Below are 22,782 nucleotides of genomic sequence, written 5' to 3' on the forward strand. Positions count from 1 at the left end.
AAAACACCCACGTTGATCTGACACTTGTCAATGCCTCCCCTTCTCCTTGCTGTTCAAGCAGTGCCTCCCATCCCTTCACCAATCGCTCTGTTCTAATAGTTGACATTCTCTAAGTCTTACTCTTCTGCCAATCACTTCTGGCAGTCAAGGTGTTGTAGCCTGGAAAATTACAACAATGGCACCATGCCCTCTTCCAAACCGAAGAGGATGCTATTCAAAGTTCTTGGCAGGTGAACAAGCTTCAGCCACCTGCTTGGAGGAGATCTCTTTCCCTGAACAATATCATCCATGCAGTCATATTTCACACTTCTTTCCCCCCTAAATTCATCATGGTTGGCATGAAAGGCACACTGGAAGATATTGTGAAATTCTAAAAAAGTGCTTTGATAAGAACAGCAAGAATTTCCCTGGAGTTTCTCATATCTGGCACTTGTGCATTGGTAGTCAAGTGGTGTTGAGCATGCAATTCTCTGCTTCTCCCCAGTATGGTATGTTCAATCTGGACCTAGTCAGCTTTTTCCATTCCGTTGTAAAAATTGATAAGATTCCTGGTTCCCTTTCATCCTGGGGGGGAAAGTGATAAGTGGGGTGCTGCAGGGTTCTGTCCTGGGCCTGGTGTTCTTCAATATCTTTATAAATGACATGGTGTCAGGAATGAGCCAGCTCCGAGCGAAGGTTTGCAGCCAACTGCAGAAAGCAGCCAGGAACATAGAGGCTTTGATGATAGTCAGACAGGGGAGAGTCAGCAGCTGCAGACTTCGGCTCTTCCTGACCTTGACAGAGAGGCTGATAAGGCAGTAGCTGAGAGCAGGCTAGAACACAGCCAAAGCTCGTAGGAAGCACAAATAGGAGCGAATAGATTCAGAGACAGCCTCTCAGACCAGGAAGAGATTGGAGCTGATCCACTAAGTCTGAAGAGTCGGTGAATGGGAGGGCTGCTAGATAGGAAGCAAAACAAGAGATGTAAGGGTCATAAGTTCAATATCTTCTGTCGACGCCGGAAGCAGTCTTCAGAAGGGTCATCTTGAGTAATGATGCTGGAGGCTTTGTCAGAGCCATCTGGAGCTATCTGTTTGTTTTTGCAATAAATTCTCCTTTTTAATTACCTACGCTTACTGTATTATCAAGCCGGGAACCTGGACTCCTGACACATGGATAAAGGAATAGAGTGGGTGCTCACCAAATCTGTAGGTGAGATCAAACTCTGAGGGTTTGCTAATAAGTTAGAAGATAGAATCGGGATTCAAGGTGACCTTAACATGTTGGAGAACTGGACCAAAACTAACAAAATTGAGTTCATTGGGGGGGGGGGTGTAAGGTTGTTCATGTAGGCAGGAATAACCAGATGTAAAAATGTAAGATGGGTTCGACAGCAGTAAACATAAGAAGGATCTTGGTGTTTTACTAGACCATAGGCTTAACATGTCTCAACAGTGTGTTGCAGCAGCTTTCTAGGCAGCACCAGCAAAACTATAGTGTCCAGATAATAGGGATTAATATTTCTGCACTTGGTCAAACCTCACCTGGAGGACTGTTTCCAGTTCTGGGAACCACAGTTTAAAAGGATGTTGACAAGCTTGAATGTGTGTAGAGGAATGAGATCAAGATGATCACAGGTCTAGAAACAAAGACTTTTGAGGAACAGTTGAGGAGCGGGCATGTTTAGCCTGGAGAAGACAAGGCTGCTCAGTTTCCTAGCTTCTGTATTCTGAACCGCTTGAAGTTTCTAAACACTTTGCAAATAATTCCTGATAGTAATCAAGCATGGATGTCACTAATTAGCAAAGTACTGTCCTTAATAAGGAGGTTCTGGTTTCAATTTCCTTGACTACTGGTCATGCACAGACCAGCCCTCCATGGATCTGTCTAAATTTCATTCATTTACAACATGGATTACCTCTAACATCTATATCCTTTTTAGACTTTAGAAGGGCAGAGCCTTTTGACAGATGTATTTATTTGCACTTGTTCCTTATGTGTCCCAGCTGGCTTGGCAATCTGTTTTCTGCTCATCAGCTTAATATTAATACATAAAAATATCTAAAATATTGGTATTATTTTATCTGTGATTTCTCTTCCGATCTGCATGTTTTCCCTGACTCTCTCCCCCCTCCCCCTTTCTTTTGAAAACCCTAATGAAGAGAATCAACTCAAATGTCAACATTTGCAATTCTGGAGCTCCGTTTAAGTAATAAAAATAATAATTAAAAGGGTAAAACCTTAGAGAGATTTCTTCATTTTATATGGTTTGCAAGATATGATACACATTCAAAAAAAAAAAAGCCAGTAAAAGAATTAATTAGAAACAGCTAAAGCCCAACAAGCTATGCAAGTTAATGAAGCAGGGAAAGGAATGTCATTGTAGAGACCCAGAGCTACGGTTTGCTTGGATAATATATACTCCTGCCTTACTCTTCTAACTAAACCTCTTTTAATCCATCCCTTTTTTGAAAAATAAAATCAATGCTAATAACGCTGATCTACTGAGGAATGACAGACAACGAATGTTAGAGGGCAGTTGAGCTTACTTAATGGTGACACATTGTTTTCCCACCTTCCATGACCACCCTGAACACAGGAACACAGGAAGTTGCCTTATAAAAAGTTGGACTAGTGGTCTATGTAGCTCCTCCCTGGGGCTTCAGATGGGGGTCTCCCAGACCTCTCTTAGACCAGGAGATACAGGGGACTGAACCCAGGATCTTCTCCATGCAAAACAGATGCTCTACCACTGAGTTACAGCCCTTCCTCTGAAAGGCAACACATTTTGACTGAGATGTTGCATCTTGCAGGATGCTTCAGTTGTGTTCTCCTGTTAACCTCAGAATGGAGGGTCCATTGATATAACTGGCTGAATCAATGTCATGGACTGGCTGGAGGCAGAGGAGTGACAAGGGGCGCCAGCTGGGGAACCCCCAAGGGAACCCCCAGGAAAAAGGCTCAGAGTCACGAGATTGCTGGTAGGGTGACAATGAGTGGTCGGAGAGAGAAGATGTGAAATGGATTAGTTCCCCAACCTTATGCCATGTTGCATGCATGGGGTGGGTTGGACAGTTGTATGTGTCAATGTCTCTTTGTGAGAAACTGACAGCAAGCAGGCAAGAATAAATATTCATTGCATATCATTTATTAGACTTATTAGTCACTTGTCACCTGAAGGTCTCCAAGCAACTTACAGAAAAACAACAACAACAACAGAAAACACAATACAGTCATACCTCAGGTTACAGAGGCTACAGGTTGTGTTTTTTGGGGTTATGGACTGCCGAAACCCAGAAGTACCAGAACGGGTTACTTCCAGGTTTCGGTGGTCACGCATGCGCAGAAGCGCTAAATCATGCTTTGCGCATGCACACTGAATTGCAACCTGTGCATGCGCAGACGCGCTGCTGCAAGTTGTGAATGCTGTGGGTTACAAATGTGCATTCTGCTCAGATCACGTTCATAACCTGAGCATCCACTGTACCATAATACCATGGGGAGGAAAGGGGGGAAATAATATAACACATTAATATTTCATATAACATAACATCCACAGCTGGGGGGGGAGCATACCAGCTGAACAAACAGTAGTGACCAACACTCAAGTAATAAACCAAGCAATACTCTGACCCACTAATTAGCAAACAAACAAAACCTCAACCTCCTCCTAGTCCAAAAATCATTCACATCAAACCAACAGTTTTGTTCCCATTTAACTTCCCCACCCAGAAGTCTGGTGTCAAGGCCAGCTGTTGCAAATCAGTGGTGGGTGGGGTCCAATATCTTCCAGAGATGGTCCGGTGTCTCTCCTCTCCCTTCAGGAGGGAGCAGGAACAAAGTCATGCAGGAAGATGGCAAAATAAAGTCTTACCTGCTCCTCACTTGCATCTGAAAAAATAGCATCTCAAGGGCATTCTCCTTGGCATGCACTTTGGTCCCTATCGAAATTCTTTTTGTTAGTTTGGGCCCAGTTCTCCAATCTGTTTAGGTCATTTTGACTCTTGATTCTGTCTTCTGTGGCATTGGCTTCTCCTCCCAATTTGGCATCATCTGCAAATTTGATGAGCATCCCCTCAATTCATCCATCCAAGTCATTTATAAAGACATTGAACAACACTGAGCCCAGGACAGAACCTTGAGGCACTTGCAACTTTCCCCCATGATGATGAAGAGCATCTATGAATTTTTGCAAGAATTTAGAAAAAAAACCTTTATCAAACTTTTTGAAAGGATTGTTGAGCCATTGGGGGAGGGGACTAAGTAAGATGGAGGGAAAGCATTTTAGAGGGGTGACACCCCCCCCCCCGCTGCCTTGAACACTTCCTGGCCGCCATTTTAAATTATCCAGTTCTTCCAGGAGCAGTCTTCATCGCTTGTGGAAGTAGCTCCATAAAATATTGGAAAGAGGCCATAGCTCATTGGTAGAGCATCTGACTTGCATGCATAAGATCCCAGGTTCCATCCCTGACATCTCTAGGTAGGACTGAAATAGATTCTGCAACTGAAATCTTGAGGAGCAGCTGCTTGATGAACCAATGGTCTGACTCAATATCCAACAGCTGGCTATGCTCCTAAATTTATACCCATTGACCCCTGTTGTTTGACATGGCTTGAGATGACAGCAGAAGTTTTTGCTCATCAAAGACGATGTCCTGGCTTTTCGCAACTGTTTCTTCAAATCTCACTTTAGGTGAAATTTCAGTAGCAGCTCTACTCTAGAACGGACATGGTCCGATTGGGAGTGCATGGTTCAACATGCTAGCCTAGAGATCTCCTCCCTTATCTAGAGTAAGCAGCTTCAAGTCAGCCCACTTTGCTCCACCAGAGCAGAACAAAAGTGACTCGGGAGGGGCCTTATATATCTTTCAGGATAATAAATAATCAGCAGCACTTGGTACTTCCGAGATTATCCTTTTCATTTTCAAAGCCACTGTGCAAACATTAACTAATTAATCCTCATGGCTCCCATATGAGGCCATCATAGTATTAATAATGCTTGGCATTTATACAGCCCCTTTGAGCGAAGGATCTGAGAGGCATTTGAAATGTTAATTTGTATTATTATCTATTTGTTCCACATACGCCCTAGTGGTATCAGAAGAACTCACATAGTCCCTGGATCAATGTAGCGTGTAAGCAGCCATTTATCCCCATTTTATAGGTGACAGTACTGAGGCATGAAAAGAACCAAGCTCTGAGACCCGCTGGAGACAAATTATTGGTTTTCTATTATGATTTCAAAGAGCTGATGGTAGTACGATAGAGGTAGAATTGGATAAAACTATCTTATTTCCATTCCACCCAACTCTTCCATGTTTCATTCCACTGCTCTTCTGTGTTAATTTGTAGATTTTTTTTAAAAAAGTCTCAAAACACATATTTTAACACATATTTTATTTTTTCTCAATAATCATATTTAAATAATGTGCATTTTCTCTCCAAAACATCTTTTGATTAGGGATAGAATTTTCTGATAATATTGATGTCCAAATGGATTTCCCCTCCCCTAATTTTTATCTTGTTTTATGATTTCAATGAGAAGGGACCTTTTTTCTAGTTTCACTAAAACTAAAAAGACTTTTTGCAAATTACATGCATTCTTAGGGTAAAGGTAAAGGGACCCCTGACCCTTTAGGTCCAGTCGTGGACAACTCTGGGTTTGCGGTGCTCATCTCTCTTTACTGTCTGAGGGAGCCGGCATACAGCTTCCGGGTCATGTGGCCAGCATGACCAAGCCACTTCCAGCAAACCAGAGCAGCACATGGAAATGCTGTTTACCTTCCCGCTGGAGTGGTACCTATTTATCTACTTGCACTGTGTGCTTTTGAACTGCTAGGTTGGCAGGAGCTGGGACAGAGCAACTGGAGCTCACCCCGTCATGGGGATTCGAACCGCCGACCTTCTGATCAGCAGGCCCTAGGCTCTGTGGTTTAACCCACGTCCCACATGCATTCTTAAGCACATAATAATATACACACATACTAAGGACTTCTGGGGCATATGGAGTGTCAGGGAAGAGTTAGAGTTAGGAGATTCCAGTCCTGACATGGAGTGTTAGAGGAGGGGTAGTACCTCTGGTGTGGAACACGTCATGCTCCTTCTTTGGTAGTTTGTCCACCATTGGTAATTGGTCCCCATTCGGCACTCAGCTCTCACCTGTGGATCCTAGATGCTGTCAGCACGCAACAGTGTCCACACCCTGGGAAACGGTTTTGACTGGACAGCTAAATCAGCTGAGGGTATCCAATGGGTCTCATACCCTCAGTGAATTAGGGACTTCCCCTGCATGCAAAGAGAGGCTCCGGCAGATTAAATGGATAGACCAAGATTGGGTCCAATGGTCAAGAAAGCGGTTCCTAAATGTGCTGTAGAGGCAAGCAAGGGGCAGATCAGGCTCATCAATCTGGGAAGGGAGCCCGTCTAGGAGAAGGAAGACTCAGATCTTAACTTCCTCTGCCTTGCAGGAGAAGAAAAGGCTAAGGAGTGAATGTTACACAAATCTGGAGTCCTCAAAATAGCTGGGTGGCTTTTTTTATGCCTTCTTCTGGCAGCTCCTGCAGCCAAGCTGGTGCCAAATGTATTATTCTGTGTTGTTGTTGTTGTTGTTGTTGTTGTTGTTGTTAATGCACAGCTACTGGCAAGAGGCGAATCTTGAGGCTCTGAACCCCTCTACCATATACATTCCAGGTTTCCAAACTGCATAAATAGATACATGCAACAACATATATAACTGTCTAAAATACATATTAATATTTATGAAATTATGCTGCAGAAATATAGTACTGTGTGACTCTTTTATTAGACATATAATATACATTTTTAAAGATATGATTTAGTCTGTAATCTTGCATAACATTAGTCAGCCTCTTTTTTAAAAAAAGAAGAAAGAAAATGTGCAAGCAGCGTAGACTTTTGATGCAAGTGACTGAGCTTAAGAGTGACTTAGAAGCCAAGATTAGATTTAGTGGTTGTAGATGGCCTGGTGAAAACCAGTGTTCTGCCTCCTGCATTGTTTTGCAAAGTGCAAGTTATGTAGGGTTGCCATATTTCAAAAAGTGAAAATCCAGACAGCCCATTGCTAGCTATATCTGGGCAATTCCAGATGTATGGCAACCCTAAAGTTAGGTGGCTTTGACTATAAGTGTGAACAGAATCAAATCCATCTGTCGTGGACACTTTACATATGCAGTTCAGAGTGTTGGACTGGGTGGTCTTTGGGGTCCCTTCCAGCTCCACAGTGCTATGGTTCTATGAATCCCACCACCACCACCACCACCACCCATAGCTGAAAACCGTCCTTATGGTGTTTAGTCCCCAGTGTGGAGGAAATTCCACTCATGTGAGCCCTCGCATGTTGGTCTATCCCAGCCTTTCTCAACCTGTGGGTCCCCAGATGTTGTTGGACTACAATTCCCATCACCCCTAGCTAGCAAGGCCAGAGCTCAGGGATGATGGGAGTTGTAGTCCAACAACATCTGCGGACCCACAGGTTGAGAACCGCTGGATTCAGACCGTACCTTTATGGAACTATGATTCTTTTTTTACCTATCACCTAAATTTCATTCAAACTAGTGGGCATGATGAGACACAACAGAGGACATCCACCCTACCCGCCTTCTGCGCATGCACACTTCTGTTCCCTCATGATTCACCTATGAAAATGCCGGGAGAGAATGGTGTGGCGCCCTATATTTCATCTAGTGATTTTGCAGGTGGCAAATAGATTTCCCCCCCTGGAAGCAATTAACATGGAAGTGGGAGCTAAATAGGGGTGCCAGCTCCTGGGGGACGAGCCCTTTTGGGCCACCTCAATATTTTGGGGGGTTGGGCCCCCACAATGTCACCAAAGCGCAGAGGCAAAGAGCAGACCACCAGTGGCTGACTCCTTCTCTTCCTCAATTTGCCAAGGAGGGGAAGGAAGGTTGAAGCTGCCTTCCATCTGTGGCAGCTGGTGGCAGGGCCAGGAGGAAGAGGTGGAGCTGCTGGCCATGAAAGCCATGAAGCCATCACATTCACCTCCGCTCCCTCCTCCACCCAACGTCCTGACATCACATGCACAATATTGGGATGTCACACATGCACTATTGGCCCCTCACAAGTGTGGGAATGTTAAGGATGGTAGGGAAGGATACCATATTTTTCGCCCTATAAGATGCACCAGCCCATAGGACACACCTAGATTTGGGGGGGGGAATAAAGGGAAAAAAAATATTCCCCCCCAGGCACGGGGCTGGGGCAGGGGAAGTCTGAGCATCCCCCACCCCAGCCCCCAGAACAGGCAGCTCTCCGCAAGCCGTTGGAGGCCAGTTCAAAGTCGCGCTGGGCTCCCACAGCTTGCGGAGAGCTTCGCGATCGCTCTGGGAACTTGCGGGGCTTGGGGAGGGGGAAGCCCGAGTAAGTGATGTCCCCAGCCCCCAGAATGGGTCCCAGAGCGATCCCGAAGCCGCGCGCAGCTGCGCGATCGCTCTGGCAGCTTGCGGGGCTGGGGGAGGGGGTTCCCCCATCCCCAGCCTCCAGAACGGGTCCCAGAGCGATCCCAAAGCTGCGTGCAGCTTTGGCATCGCTCTGGGAGCTTGCGGAGCTGGGCGAGGGGGAAGCCTGCCGCCAGCCTCCAAACCACGTCGGGAGACAGCAGGATGGCGTGCTGCGCCTCCCCGCTGTCCCCCGAGTTTGTGGGGCTGGCGGCAGAGGCCGACCCCTCTCGCTCTCCAGGCTTCAGCGAAAGCCTGCATTCGCCCCATAGGATGCACACACATTCCCCCTTTATTTTTGGAGGGGAAAAAGTGCATCCTATAGGGCGAAAAATACGGTATATTGAATAAATATTATCCTCCCTTCCTTCACGCTAGTAAGTGATGTAGCAGAGCAAAATCCTCTTAATATAGCTGTAAGCTAGTTTGCAGGTTCATCTGAATCTCTTAGTTAAGATTATTTCCTGGTGTCCCCTTTGATCCCTCTTAAAGGAATAAAGACACAAGAGTCTTTCTGAGTAAAGTAACAAAAAGTTTACTCATATTTCAGATCACCCGATATGATCTCTGGAAGGCAGGCTTTACTTGGTAATTACATAAACAAACAGTGAGGTCATCTCACTCAGGTCCAGCTCTGAGGGCCTTCTGGCGTTTCCCTCACTGCGAAAATTGAGATTACAGGGAAGCAGGCGGAGGGCCTTCTCAGTAGTGGCACCCTCCTTGTGGAACGCCCTCCTATCAGATGTCAAATAAATAAACAACTACCTGACATTTAGAAGACATCTGAAGGCAGCACTGTTTAGGGAAGTTTTTAATGACTGATGTTTTAATGTATTTTTGTTGTTGTCGTTGTTGGAAGCTGCCCAGAGTGGCTGGGGAAACCCAGCCAGATGGGAGGGGTTATAAATAAATTATTATTATTACAGCCATACCTCGGGTTACAGACACTTCGGGTTGCGTTTTTTCCGGGTTGCTGACTGCTGAAACCCAGAAGTACCGGAACGGGTTATTTCCGGGTTTCAGCAGTTGCGCATGCGCAGAATCGCTAAATAGTGCTTTGTGCATGTGCAGATGCACCGAATCGCAACCTGCGCATCCACAGACGTGCTGCTGTGGGTTGCGGACACTGTGGGTTGCGAACGTGCATCCTGCACGGATCACATTCGCAACCAGAGCGTCCACTGTATTATTATTATTATTATTATTATTATTATTATTATTATTAGGAGACTGAACTCATGTGCTGCTGGTTGAGAGCCAGCAGACAGCAAAATTACAGTGAGATAACAAAATGGCTGCAAGAGAGCAGCATGGCAGCAAAAGATCAGCAAGCAAGAGCAGTATGAAGGCAAACTGAGAAGATGGCTGTGTGACTCAGCTCTTTTGTGGAGTCGGCCAGGGCCAGGCGCATCTCCCAGGTCACATGCAAGGGGAGGATGCTCCTGACCAGTGGAACAGGAAGTTGCACAGACTGGATGTCCCTGGACCAGTGTCCACTCTAGAGAAATAAGGAATGTTGCATTTGACTGCACCAATGGATTACGCCCCACAGGAAGCTGGCTGGCGCCTCTGCTGTTGAGCATCCACTAGTGCCTGCTAGATTTTCAGAAGCAGCTTATTCGTCGTGTGAGAGACTATGCAAAATGAAGGCAGGAAAATCAAGCGCTGGGAAAAAATGGAACAAGGTGCTGTCTGAATACAACATGTGACTCTAAACTGCACAGTTCAGATACACTTTGAACGCCTCGGTGAGAGTTAGGCCTTGCTTGAACAGAGGCTGGAAGAATGGGACAACTGTACTTATCACAAAACCGACAACTATCTGAAAAGTAGAAGTTCTTTTTTTCCCCTCCCCTGGCTTTTCTTTTCAGTTTTCCGCCTTCTCTCTCTCCACCCCCCCTCCGCACCCCGCTTACCGCCGACTCTGAACACAGGTCTTCAGCAACGGTTTTGACAAATAATATACCCTTTTGGAAATAACGGTCATGAAACTAATCTACAAAGGACTAAGATAAGTATTACGGATAGCAGGCAGTGTGGATTGCAGACTCCCGCAGGTTCAAAGGAAACTTACAGTAAATATTTACCTTGGTTTGTCTGCCATGGAATTACTTTGTGAAACTTACCATGAAGAAGATGGCTTTTTTCCTTCCAGTTATTTGCAGTATCATTTCTCAGAGTAATCTGTGCTTTTCTGTTATTGGTTTACTTATTTTCTTCCTCTCTCTCCCTCTCCCCCTTTCTTTGCCTCCCCTTCACACTGTAAACTTAGATTGGAAATGCTTAAGCTGTGCCCACAGAGTGTGGCAAATTCCAAAAAGTAGTTATTCTGGAGAACAAACAACTCTCTCTCCCCCCCAAAAAAATAACCCACACACACATATTCCACTTTATTATTATCATTATTGTGGTTGCTGTCAGGCCATTACTTGGGGTACAGACAAATTGTTCCTTTAGATAGGTGGGTTTTTTTCTTTTCCTTTTTTGCTGAAAGATGTAAAATACAAAGGTAAACAATTGGGTCTTGCTGATATCTCTATTGTGGTCTTTTCTCTCTCCCTCTTTTAAAATCCCTACTTGTTTCCTGTTATATTCCTCTACTCAGTTTCAATTTGTAATGCTATTTTCTCCTCCTAATAATAGATGCTATTATAGCTGCCAATGTGAAAAGAACAACCTAGCATATACACAAACCCACACACAATGCAGCCTCATAAAGTGGTTTTTCCCCCACCCGAAATGACTCAGGTCTTTCTGAAGGAAAGCAAGTTATAACAGTTCAGACCATTCCTCCATTTCATCTAGCCCAGAGTCTGTCTGGCCTCATTTTGTCTATTCTAGACTTCGCCAACCTGATGCCCTCCATATGTTCTGGACTAGAACTTCCATCAGGAATAGTCAGTTGTCAGGATCTGTTATGCACTAACCTTGGATCCTAGAACAACAGGCAAGTAGTATCCTAGAACAGTGTTTCCCAACCACTGTTCCGCGGCACACTAGTGTGCCGCGAGATGTTGCCTGGTGTGCCGTGGGAAAAATTAAAAAATTTGAAAGATTTTTTTTTTAAAAAAATCAAATTTTCGATTGGGGCACCGTCACTAGATGACCCCTGGGGTTCCCTCCCTCCCTCCCGCTCTGCGCCTCCCTCCTCCTCCTCCGGTGAGGCCCTTCCTGGCTCTCGTCCAAGGCTTGGCGGCTGCCACTCACTCACTCGCTCGCCCACCCGTCCCTCCATCCCTGCACCCGGCCTCTCCCCCTCCGTCCCCGGTGCGGGGGCTGCCGGGATCCGTAGTCCCCTCGCCCTTGGGCTCTGCGCCCGCGCGGGGTTCGCAAACTACGTTTCCCATCGTGGCCTGGCGGGCCGGGCGTTTTGTTTGAAGCGCTCTTCTCCCGGCCATGGAATGAGCGCAGCAGCGGCGGCCGGGCGGGCAGGGACTCTTCCGCGCAGACCCCGCGCAGCCTGCCTGCGCCCCCGCGGAGATCGGGCGGCAGGATGGAGCCCGGGGATCCCCGCGGAGGCGGAGCGGCGGAGGCGGAGGCTGCCCCCCAGGTAGGGCTGCGTCGGGGTGGGTGGGTTTATTTTTGCAATGCTGCATCCGCGCCGGAGGGGACGCATCGGACCGCGGGGAGACCCCTTGGCGGGCGTGCAAGGCAATGCATGCGTGCAGGCGTTGCATGGAGTGCAGTGCAATGCAATGGCAACGCGGCGCCCTGCATGCATGCATGCAACTTCCACCGGCGCTCCGGACTTGGCAGGTGAGGGGGGTCCCCAGTGGGCGGCAGAGAGAGCCGGGAGGGCGAAGGGGAGCCGGGGGGGAGCAGCGCTGCTCCCCGAGCCGAGCCCAGGGGGAAACATCGGCGTCGTTGTGCCGGGTGTTGGAAGCGGAGGCTGGCGGGGCCCCCTCACCTGCAAAACCTGGTCGCCTCTCATATATTTTGTGCATTGCATTCATCGCCCGCTTTCTCCTCCAAGGAGCTCCCGGGGGCGCGCGTGGTTCTCCCCGTGTTATCCTCGCAACAACAGCCCTGCGAGGTGGGTCAGGTGAGTGGCCCAAGGGAGCACCCAGGGATTGTCCTGGCCAGGTGGGGTGATTTGAACCCTGCTCTCTGCCCGGTCTTCATCCTCATTTAGCCCCCACATGTGCATGACTGTGCATGACTGAGGTTTTCCCCCCTCGTCTTGGCTATGGTGTGAGTCTGTGCTGTTAATTAATGGGGTTCTGCCTTCGGAGAAGATGAGCCAGCCCTCAAGGAGGTGATTATGTAATTTGCTAGCAATTCATGTCCCTCCCGGCGTGGCGCTGCGCGCTGACGTCACGGGGCTGTAATGGTGGTGTGCCTCGAGATTTTTTTCATGAAACAAGTGTGCCTTTGCCCAAAAAAGGTTGGGAAACACTGTCCTAGAATGCAACAACTATTGGCCTGCAGGAGAAGACCAATCAGGCTCCAGGAGGGAAGCAGAATCAGCCAATCAGACAGAACTCATTGTGTAAATAATGTATATAAAAGCCTGAGGTTTGGGGGGAAATTCTATCACTGTTTTACAAGCTGCAATAAAGAGCATGAAATCACTGCAGTATATTTCAGGAATAAAGGGAGTTATAGGTCAAAACTTCTGGAGGTCAGCAGGTTGGGGAAAAACTGATCTACTTTGGTTCTCCAAGTTCGTAGGTCACATCTATGTCACACATTTAAAGCACAAGCCATCTCTGAAAGAAGCCTGGGAACTGTAAATGGCTAATGGTGCTGAGAACAGTAGTTTTGTGCATGGTAAACTATAGCTCCCAAGATTCTTTGAGGCAAAGTCATGTGTGTGTTAAATGTCCTTTCTAGGTATAGTATGGCAAGGGACGCGGGTGGCGCTGTGGGTTAAACCACAGAGCCTGGGACTTGCCGATCAGAAGGTCGGCAGTTCGAATCCCCATGATGGGGTGAGCTCCCGTTGCTTGGTCCCTGCTCCTGCCAACCTAGCAGTTCAAAAGCACATCAAAGTGCAAGTAGATAAATAGGTACCACTCCAGTGGGAAGGTAAACGGTGTTTCCATGCACTGCTCTGGTTCACCAGAAGCGGCTTAGTCATGCTGGCCACATGACCCGGAAGCTGTCTGCGGACAAACACCAGCTCCCTCGGCCCATAGAGCGAGATGAGCGCCACAAACCCAGAGTCGGTCACGACCGGACCTAATGGTCAGCGGTAACTTTACCTTTTACCTTTAGGTATAGTATGAATGTGACCTCAGACAGAAATGTTTCCCATTGCCTGATCCATTCACTTGAGGTACTCAGGGCTGAACCTGTGACTTTTGGGATCAGAAATATGTGCTTACTACATAACTTTGTGCATTTTATGCAAAATGGCACACAAAGCTATGTATATTGGGAATAATTCTTGCTGAAGATGAATTTTTATGAAGATTTTTTTAAAAAAATACAAACTGATGCGGATATGTGCAGAAAACAAGAAACTAAGTTGGATGAGATTCTGCCATCCCTAAGGGAGATTCCATGTTATGTATGTGTAGTCACCCAATATTTTGGGGAGAAAGACGGATAGGATTAATCAGATTAATTCTCCCTCTTCAGTCACATCAAGAAGACTTTAATGCCTTTATTTAAGCACCCCTGCTTTAACTCTTGTGCTTGATGAAAGAAGTCGTTTAAGCTTGAGAGAGTACAAATATGTTCGCATTCTCTGCCAGGAATTTATTGAGGAAAAAAAAGGTATAAGGTCTGCATTTCCTTCAAATTAACTAGGTTCCTGCAGTTAATTTTCTGTGAAAGGTAATTCTCACCTCAAACCGCTCCTCTGGCAACATCAGCATTTGACACAGTAAATAAATTTCCACGTTATCATCAAGTTCTTCCACGATCGAGTCCTGTCCCACCTCCTGATATGATCGGAGATTAAAAACTCCTGAGAACTAAATGATCCAAACTCAGAAGCATTTGATTCCCCTGATAAATTATACAAACGAGGCACTTGGAAGAGTTTCTTAACCAATTTTGCCACTCAAGATCACCTCCATTTCAATTAGAGGTAACCAAGATGCGTGGCATAGGCGAGCACAACTAATAATTCTCGCTGGTGTCAAGGAAGATTGTGGAAAGCAAGGGGGGGAAGTGGGGGCCCAGAGGAAAATGGGGCCTAGTTGCTGTTGCGTGAAGACAAAGACATTGCTGAGTTTTTATTATTATTAAGAACTGTGTGGCTGTAGATAATGCACTCATCATTGCCCATCCTTATAAGTGATCATTGGACAGCTAACTCCCCCTCACCCCTTTTTATAGGCAGATCATATTTTGGGAGCTCACATAATGTGTTAGATCGCAGGTCACCAACTTTTGGGGGCCCGTGGGCACATTTACAAAGTGAAGGAACTGGCATGGGTGTCACTCAACTGAGCTGACAACCCAAACCTGTCCTCTTGACTACAACAGAATGCTTCTTTTGAGCCTGATTTCAACAGGAATTGTTGGCCATCATGGTGTGTGGGTGCATTTTATGAAACCTATACTTCTCATGAGGCCACCTCATGAGAAGAGAAGACTCCCTGGAAAAGACCCTGATGTTGGGAAAGATGGAGGGCACAAGGAGAAGGGGACGACAGAAGATGAGATGGCTGGACAGTGTCCTCGAAGCTACCAACATGAGTTTGACCAAACTGCGGGAGGCAGTGGAAGACAGGAGTGCCTGGCATGCTTTGGTAGATAGGTAGCCGTGTTGGTCTGCCATAGTCAAAATAAAAAAATTCCTTCCAGTAGCACCTTAAAGACCAACTAAGTTAGTTCTGAAGTATCTGAAGAAGTGTGCATGCACACGAAAGCTCATACCAAGAACTAACTTAGTTGGTCTTTAAGGTGCTACTGGAAGGAATTTTTTTATTTTGGCATGCTTTGGTCCATGGGGTCACGAAGAGTCAGACACGACTAAACTACTAAACAACAAGAACAACATCTATTCATGCATTGTTTTCTGCTTCCCTATGCTGTCACAAATTCATGGAATGTGCTTGTGGTGTCATTCCTTTAAAACAGGAATTTGTCACACTGATGCACAGTGTAGCAGCGTTCACAGCTTGTGCATGTTATGTCAGCAAGCTTGTGCACGCTGCTTGCAGATTAAAATGCACTTTCAGATATGCATGGCAATGCAGATCCCACTGAGATCAGCCAGCTGTGCTCAGACGCACAACCTACTGCACATTCAGTGGTTCAAATGCACACCAGCGATTTCCTCCATCCTCTTCACCAAGTTTGGGTGAGGGCTTGTGTCATCAAATCCCCACCCCCCAACTTGCAAAAAAGGAAGGAAAGAAAAATCAGATATCATTGAATCTTGTGGGAAATTTAATATTATTATCTGCATGAATGGAACCTCAATATCTATATATCAAAAACCAAACCTGGTAGACTACTGTGAATATCCTTAAGAAAAGAAGAAGAAGAAACATTTTGCTAATTATAGACCAAAAATGTTCTTATTTTCTGGAAGGGAATAATAGTATGTATTGTGTGCTGATGCTTCTAGTTGTTGTTTGTGGGTTTTGTTTCTTTCTAATATTGACTGAAAACCAAAGGTTGAAGCAGGCAGCAACAAGTAACAGCAGGTGTCTATTTGTTAACAACAACAACAACATCAACAACAACAAGAAGAAGCAGCTAACAAGGGTGTATTGTTCTTTAAAAGTACAAAGCATTATTTTGTTTGCCATCATTTTGTGTGTGGGATGATTGGAGTCTATATTGGCCAACAAGCGAAAATGACCTATCATTCAACTATACAGTTACAGCTTTCATTGGGGAAGATGCACAACAGCATGCAGAAGGCTCCCAGGTTCAGTCCCAGGTATCTCCAGGTAGGACTAGGAGTGTCCAGAATCTGAAGTCCCGGAGAGACCTTGCCAGTGTAGATAATTTTGAGCAAAATAGACCAATGGTCTGACTTTGTAAAAGGCTCGCACATGTATATTCCACTGTGATGCTGCCATGGCGACCATGTGGCAACAATCACAGAAATAATTTGCATGGATGGCAACTTGATGGCTGACCACAGGACTCTCTCATGTAGGTGGAAGGGTTGGAGAAATCAATGCTCCAGTCAAAAGGACGGAGGATGGACAATCTCCATAGCTGATCCTGGTGTAGTAAGGGAAATCCAGCATGAGTAGTGATGCAGCAAGCAACCGATCTGCATGTCTGCCAATAGAGATGTCCTACGGTCTGCTTAACTGGTTGCCCTTTCCCTGATCATCCTGAACAAACTTTACATTCTCCACTCAAGGCATCCCCCAAAATCCCATTGAAATTAGATGAGCAGCAGCCAAGGAGAAAGGTTTTGGCAATCCATATAGGAACTCTGAGGGACACGGGTGGCGCTGTGGGTTAAACCACAGAGCCTAGGACTTGCCGATCAGAAGGTCGGCAGTTCGAATCCCCACGACAGGGTGAGCTCCCATTGCTCGGTCCCTGCTCCTGCCAACCTAGCAGTTCGAAAGCACGTCAAAGTGCAAGTAGATAAATAGGTACCGCTCCAGCAGGAAGGTAAACGGCGTTTCCGTGTGCTGCTCTGGTTCTCCAGAAGCGGCTTAGTCATGCTGGCCACATGACCCGGAAGCTGTATGCCAGCTCCCTCGGCCAATAAAGCAAGATGAGCGCCGCAATACCAGAGTCGGTCACGACTGGACCTAATGATCGGGGTCCCTTTACCTATACCTTTATAGGAACTCTGGAAGCTGCCTTATCCCAAGTCGGACCAACACTGACATTAGTATTGTCCACACACTGCTGAGTATTGGTCAATCAACCTCAGAGTTTCCCGAACTCAGGTTTCCAACTGTTTTTGGACTAGTTTCCATCATCACTGAACATTGGTTCTGCTAGCTAGGGATGATGGGAGTTGTAGTCCAAAAAACAGCTGGAGACCCAAGTTTGGGAAAGCCAGCTTGTCATAGTGGGAACTACCTTGAGATGCCAGCAGTTGAATCTCACACCATCTCTATGCCATTCTGATACTCTTCCACTGAGCTAAAGATTCCCTTTCCTAGATAAGCTGGCCTGGAACCACTCTTGATATTGTTCCAGCATCAGGCAAAGGCTTTTCATCATTTGCTCAGGAATTTCAGCATGTTTGGGAGCCAGTTTCAGGTGCTACTGTACGGTTTCTACAAGGTTTCATTGATTTGCTGTTCTTTAGATAATTTGGAAGCCCCATGGAAGCAGACACACCGTCCTCAGTCACCCACACTAATAGCAAGAGCCATCCATCTGGATACGGGTCTATTTAAAAATAATAATAATAAAAACCCTTTGCATCCCCCCAGTTCTGGTGACTAGCCAAGAGGATACAATTCTGTTCCATCCCAGGAAATCCTTAACTGGCTGGCAACTCAGCTGCCTCCACATCTTAATCTGTGTTCTTCCACACAGGTTAATTCACCCTGGGCCTTGAAACCTGAGAAATTGTACTTCATCTTTACCCTTGTGTTCCTTATGATGGGTCTTTCTTTTTCAATCTTTTGCTTATTTGCTCAACATTCACTCTTGATTTCAAAAGCCTGACTCACACATTAAGGTCCTGGAGGGCCGAGAGCAAAAACAATTAGCCACCTGTTGTGAAGTCTTGTATCAAATTATAGACTTCTCTTTTTTAAAACAAAAAACAAAAACCCACGGCACCTAGGAAATATATTGGAGGGAGCAAACCAGCAATGACGGCTTGCCTGTAGCACATACAGGATAAATCTGAAATGGAAAAGTGCATAAGATTAAAAGGAAATGCAGAAAAAGAATGTTAGTAAAGAGGGTGAGTATATTTGTCTAAAACTGGACTGATACTATTTACAGCAGCCTAGACTCTTAGGTTCCTCTGGACATGTGGTCTCCAAACATTCCAGGAGTAAGAAGAACCATCTTGAACCGGACCAAACCCTAATCTAATTCGGACTTCTTTAAATGAGTGTGACCCCCTAGAAACCTCTGAGAAGGACAGAAGAATGACAAGGAAATGGCGTCCTCCTACCCCATGGCTTGTCCCCAGTTTCTAGTATCCATAGATACTGCCTCTGACCATGGAAGTTTTATATCGCAATCATGGCATTTAGATTTTAACACATTAGTAAATTATGTGTTTCATGGAGTCTTCAACCTGGTCTCCTCAACTTCTAGCATTGTATTGATGTGAAGACACATTTCTTTATTCTCACCACAACATAGAAACATAGGAAGATGTCTCCTAACTCTTTGGTTAATTTGCCTGAAAATAAGGAAAGTGTAATCAGCTGGGAACTATACAAGGCAGTCTGCTTGTTTGGGGTCTGTTCAAAAGAACTAAGAAGCTGTTCAGTTCTTCAAGTGATCCTTGATTGGCTAGGGTCACCCATGTGACAAGTACAGGAAGCCTTGCCCTCACTCGAATGGCCATCATTTGCCCGAAGCAACATCAGCACAGAGCTACAATCCGATGAGCATTATGACATCATTATCTCCAGCCCTTGATACCTGATTGGCTGGGATCACCAAAAGTGTAATGAAATTGATAAAATATGGCGTAAGGCACACAAGATGACTACTGAAGCGGCCACAAAAAGAACAAACAGGACTAAGCAGAAATGAACAGTCATACACAACAATCCAAAAGGCTAGGGCAAGAGCAGAGCCAGTGTGGTGTAGTGGTTAAGAGCGGTAGACTCGTAATCTGGGGATTACCCAGTTGGGTTCGCATCTCCGCTCCTCCACATGCAGCTGCTGGGTGACCTTGGGCTAGTCACACTTCTCTGAAGTCTCTCAGAGTGTTTGTTGTGGGGGAGGAAGGGAAAGGAGAATGTTAGCCACTTTGAGACTACTTCGGGTAGTGATAAAGCGGGATATCAAATCCAAATCCAAATTCTTCTTTCCAAACTTTCCACGTCCGTGACACACTGTTTAGACATGCATCATTAGGCGACACAGTAATTCAGTTTTACTAGCAAACCAGAAGTTAAACTAACCCCTTATAAGAGCTGTTGCGTGACGCACCTATATTTGCGTGACACACTAATGTGACACGACACACATCTTGGACAGCTCTGCACTGCTCTCCAAGTGAGAATCAAAACTAGAGAACATAGCATTACCAAGCAAACATAAGGTAAAGGTAAAGGTAAAGGTACCCCTGCCCGTACTGGCCAGTCTTGACAGACTCTGGGGTTGTGCGCCCATCTCACTCAAGAGGCCGGGGGCCAGCGCTGTCCGGAGACACTTCCGGGTCACGTGGCCAGCGTGACATCGCTGCTCTGGCGAGCTAGAGCCGCACACGGAACGCCGTTTACCTTCCCGCTAGTAAGCGGTCCCTATTTATCTACTTGCCCCCGGGGGTGCTTTCGAACTGCTAGGTTGGCAGGCGCTGGGACCGAGCAATGGGAGCGCACCCCGCCGCGGGGATTCGAACCGCCGACCTTTCGATCGGCAAGCCCTAGGCGCTGAGGCTTTTACCCACAGCGCCACCTGCGTCCCCACCAAGCAAACATAAGTCCACATAATTCAATGCATCCCTTTCAAAGCTCAGATTCTAAATCTTATGACTAGAGCCATGCAGTTTTTCATGAGGGATCTCATTTTGCTGTTAAGAGCAAATTGCATAGGAAATACTTTAAATTATTATTAATTATTATTATTATTATTATTATTAAAAATTATATATAAAACGATTACTTGTGATTCCACCCACGCCCCTCAGTTCTTCCCAGTTCCTTTCCCTTTTTGTCCTCTTCTTCTCCTGGACAGCTCTGCTTGATTTGCAACACGCCTAAAGGGCATTTCTGATTCAGAGTCTTTGACCTTGGCAGCAACTTTGCCGTCAAACTTTGCTGAGAGCTAAGTGGGCTCCTGTGCCTAAGCTATCAAGCACTTACCCAAATAGCATCGCTTACATGGAAAGAATAATAATAATAATAATTTAAAAGTCAAGGGTGGTTTTCTTTTTCTTTTTTCTTTTTGAAAGCACGCCTTGCCATAAGTCGATGGCATGCTTTCTTGAATCTGGGCCCCACTCAAATGCTCTGCTCTCCGATCAGTGCCACATGCTTCTGGGCCATCAAATCTCCCTTTCGCGCAACTCCTGCAAATGGTATCATTTGGCAACTAATTTACTCGCTTAGTTTTGGCCATTAGTCATTCCCAGTCTCCTCAATCTGCAGGCAATTTTCCACATTATTAGTTACCCACCTGTCTTATTAAAGTGGACTTTCAGAAACCTTGTGCGTCTCCATTTTCGGCACCTTTTTAGATCAAGCAAATAATTGGCTTTACTTGGATGGAAGGATTTAATAGGAAGATGACAGTTGATTCCAAAAGTTAATAGCGACGGCATCTGGTTTCCTTTTTTAACGCTGGGGAATATATATATACCCAGTGGTACCCAGTGGTACTCAGAATATCACTCATGAAATCACTCAAGATATCCCTCAAGTAATTAAGGAACAAAAGAAGAAGAGGCACACTAATCTAGGAACTTCCTCTCTGCCCAGAACGTTGGAGGCTATACACCACACCCCTCAACAGTATTTATAGGAACTCAAACACCAGATTCTGCTCTGTTCCAGTAACAAGAAGCCGAAAGCACCAGCCTGAAGATGACGAGTGAGACCTCGTCGAAACGTCGCACAGACACCCCGACTCTTACACGGGAAGACACCCGAAGACACCAAAACCTGCATATATATATATATATATATATATATATATATGTTAAATTTAGTACTCGTGAAATGGAGGGTGGGGAGGGAAGGAAGGACGGAAGAAACAATAGGTGAACCAAACCTGTTTATCATTTGTAGGCCAGATTCAAAACAGATGAGCAGGAGAGAGCTTTAACCCACTCACTTTAATGTACCTCAATTGTAACCCTATGGGGTCAGTTTATATATGTCCATGAAAGTTAGAGATTGGCTTCTATTTCCAGTCTGAGCTACATTAAGTGAAGCCTTAGGTAACTTTGGTCACTTGTTCTATTTGCAGAGTCAGCTCCTTTTCTACACTTTAATCATTAGAACCAGCAGGTATCACTTTCTTGTGATGCCCATAGCTACATGGGAAGCAAGTCATTCTGTTGGTCTATCTAGATCAGTAGTGTCCATGCTGGCTGGTTGCAGCTCTCCAGGGTTTTCCATCCTGCTTGCAGCTTTCCCACAGACATCTGATTGACTACAGTGAGAACAGGATACTGGACTAGGTGAGTTATTGGCCTGATCCGACAGTCTCTTTTTATGTTCTTACAGGAGACCTTCCCATCCACATCTGAAGGTACTGGGAATTGAACCTGGAACCTTCTGCACCCACAAAACTGATGCTGTATCGCTGAGCTTATTGAACCTCTTTAGCCTTCCCTTAAAACTCCTTGGATGTTTCACCTGATGATGAATCTACAATTCTGTTTATAAGGTGGCTTTGTGTGGAATCTGGCAACAAGCTGTATGTTGGTGCCCTTGAAGGTTTGCAAGAAGACAGAGGGTTCCCCCGCAGCATGAAATCAGCAGCCTTCACTCAAGTGCATCATCACTCAATGACCCTAACCTTCTGGTACTGGAGAAGATTGGATTCCCAAGAGGGAAAGGAAATATGACTTGGAAGTGAAAGAGATGTGCTCACTTATTCCACATAGCCTAAACTTCTTATCCCTCCCCATCCCATAGCTGGATCAGACACTATCAGCTCAAACTTCACTGAATAATTGTTATATCCATTACAAGTGATACTCAGAATAGTCCCATTGAAATTAATACATGTGGCTAATGTAGGCCCATTAATTTTTATGGGCCTACTCTGAGTAGAGGTTGCTGGGATGCAACCCAATGGTTTGTTCAGATTAATAACAGATGCAAGAGTCAGGAATGATACAGTGCCAAAAAAAAGTATCATATTGACTACCTGAGATCATCTGAACCTGCTAGACTGCAGTATGAAGCACCCCAACTGGGCATACTGCACAGTGAGACTGTAAAGAAACTAGTCACACTCACAGTCCCTGTTCCAAGGGGCCTACAGTCACCCACAGCTTCTAATCCATAACTACTTGAAGCTACATGAGTAGGGATGTCAGAGACTTGTGACAAAAACAAAAGTGGATAGTGGGGTATTGACAGTGTTTGCTTATTTGTCCCATGTCCAGAACAGAAATCAATCCAGCAAATACCATTGGTATTTGCTGTTGCTGTCAGTCTGCAAATGATACATAATTGATTGCATTACATTACAACTCCCCATTTGCATTGTATTTCCTTTCCATTGAATCAAACGGGGTGGAATAAAATAACGACAATATAACCTACAGTATTAATTATGTAAGTGGCATATG

General features: G+C 45.6%; 1 long non-coding RNA gene across 1 annotated transcript; it reads right to left on the reverse strand.

Annotated features, from left to right (window-relative positions):
• Positions 1-16,169: 16,169 nt before the first annotated feature.
• LOC309514530 lies at positions 16,170-18,861 on the reverse strand. The gene is made up of 4 exons (XR_014212049.1): positions 18,656-18,861; positions 18,129-18,194; positions 17,930-18,027; positions 16,170-16,589 (listed from the first exon to the last, which is right to left on the reverse strand). It is a non-coding gene; the product is annotated as an uncharacterized lncRNA (long non-coding RNA).
• Positions 18,862-22,782: the final 3,921 nt, after the last annotated feature.

The sequence above is a fragment of the Podarcis vaucheri genome (assembly GCF_965113315.1).
Source record: "Podarcis vaucheri genome assembly, chromosome: 11".
NCBI classification, from domain to species: Eukaryota; Metazoa; Chordata; class Lepidosauria; order Squamata; family Lacertidae; genus Podarcis; species Podarcis vaucheri.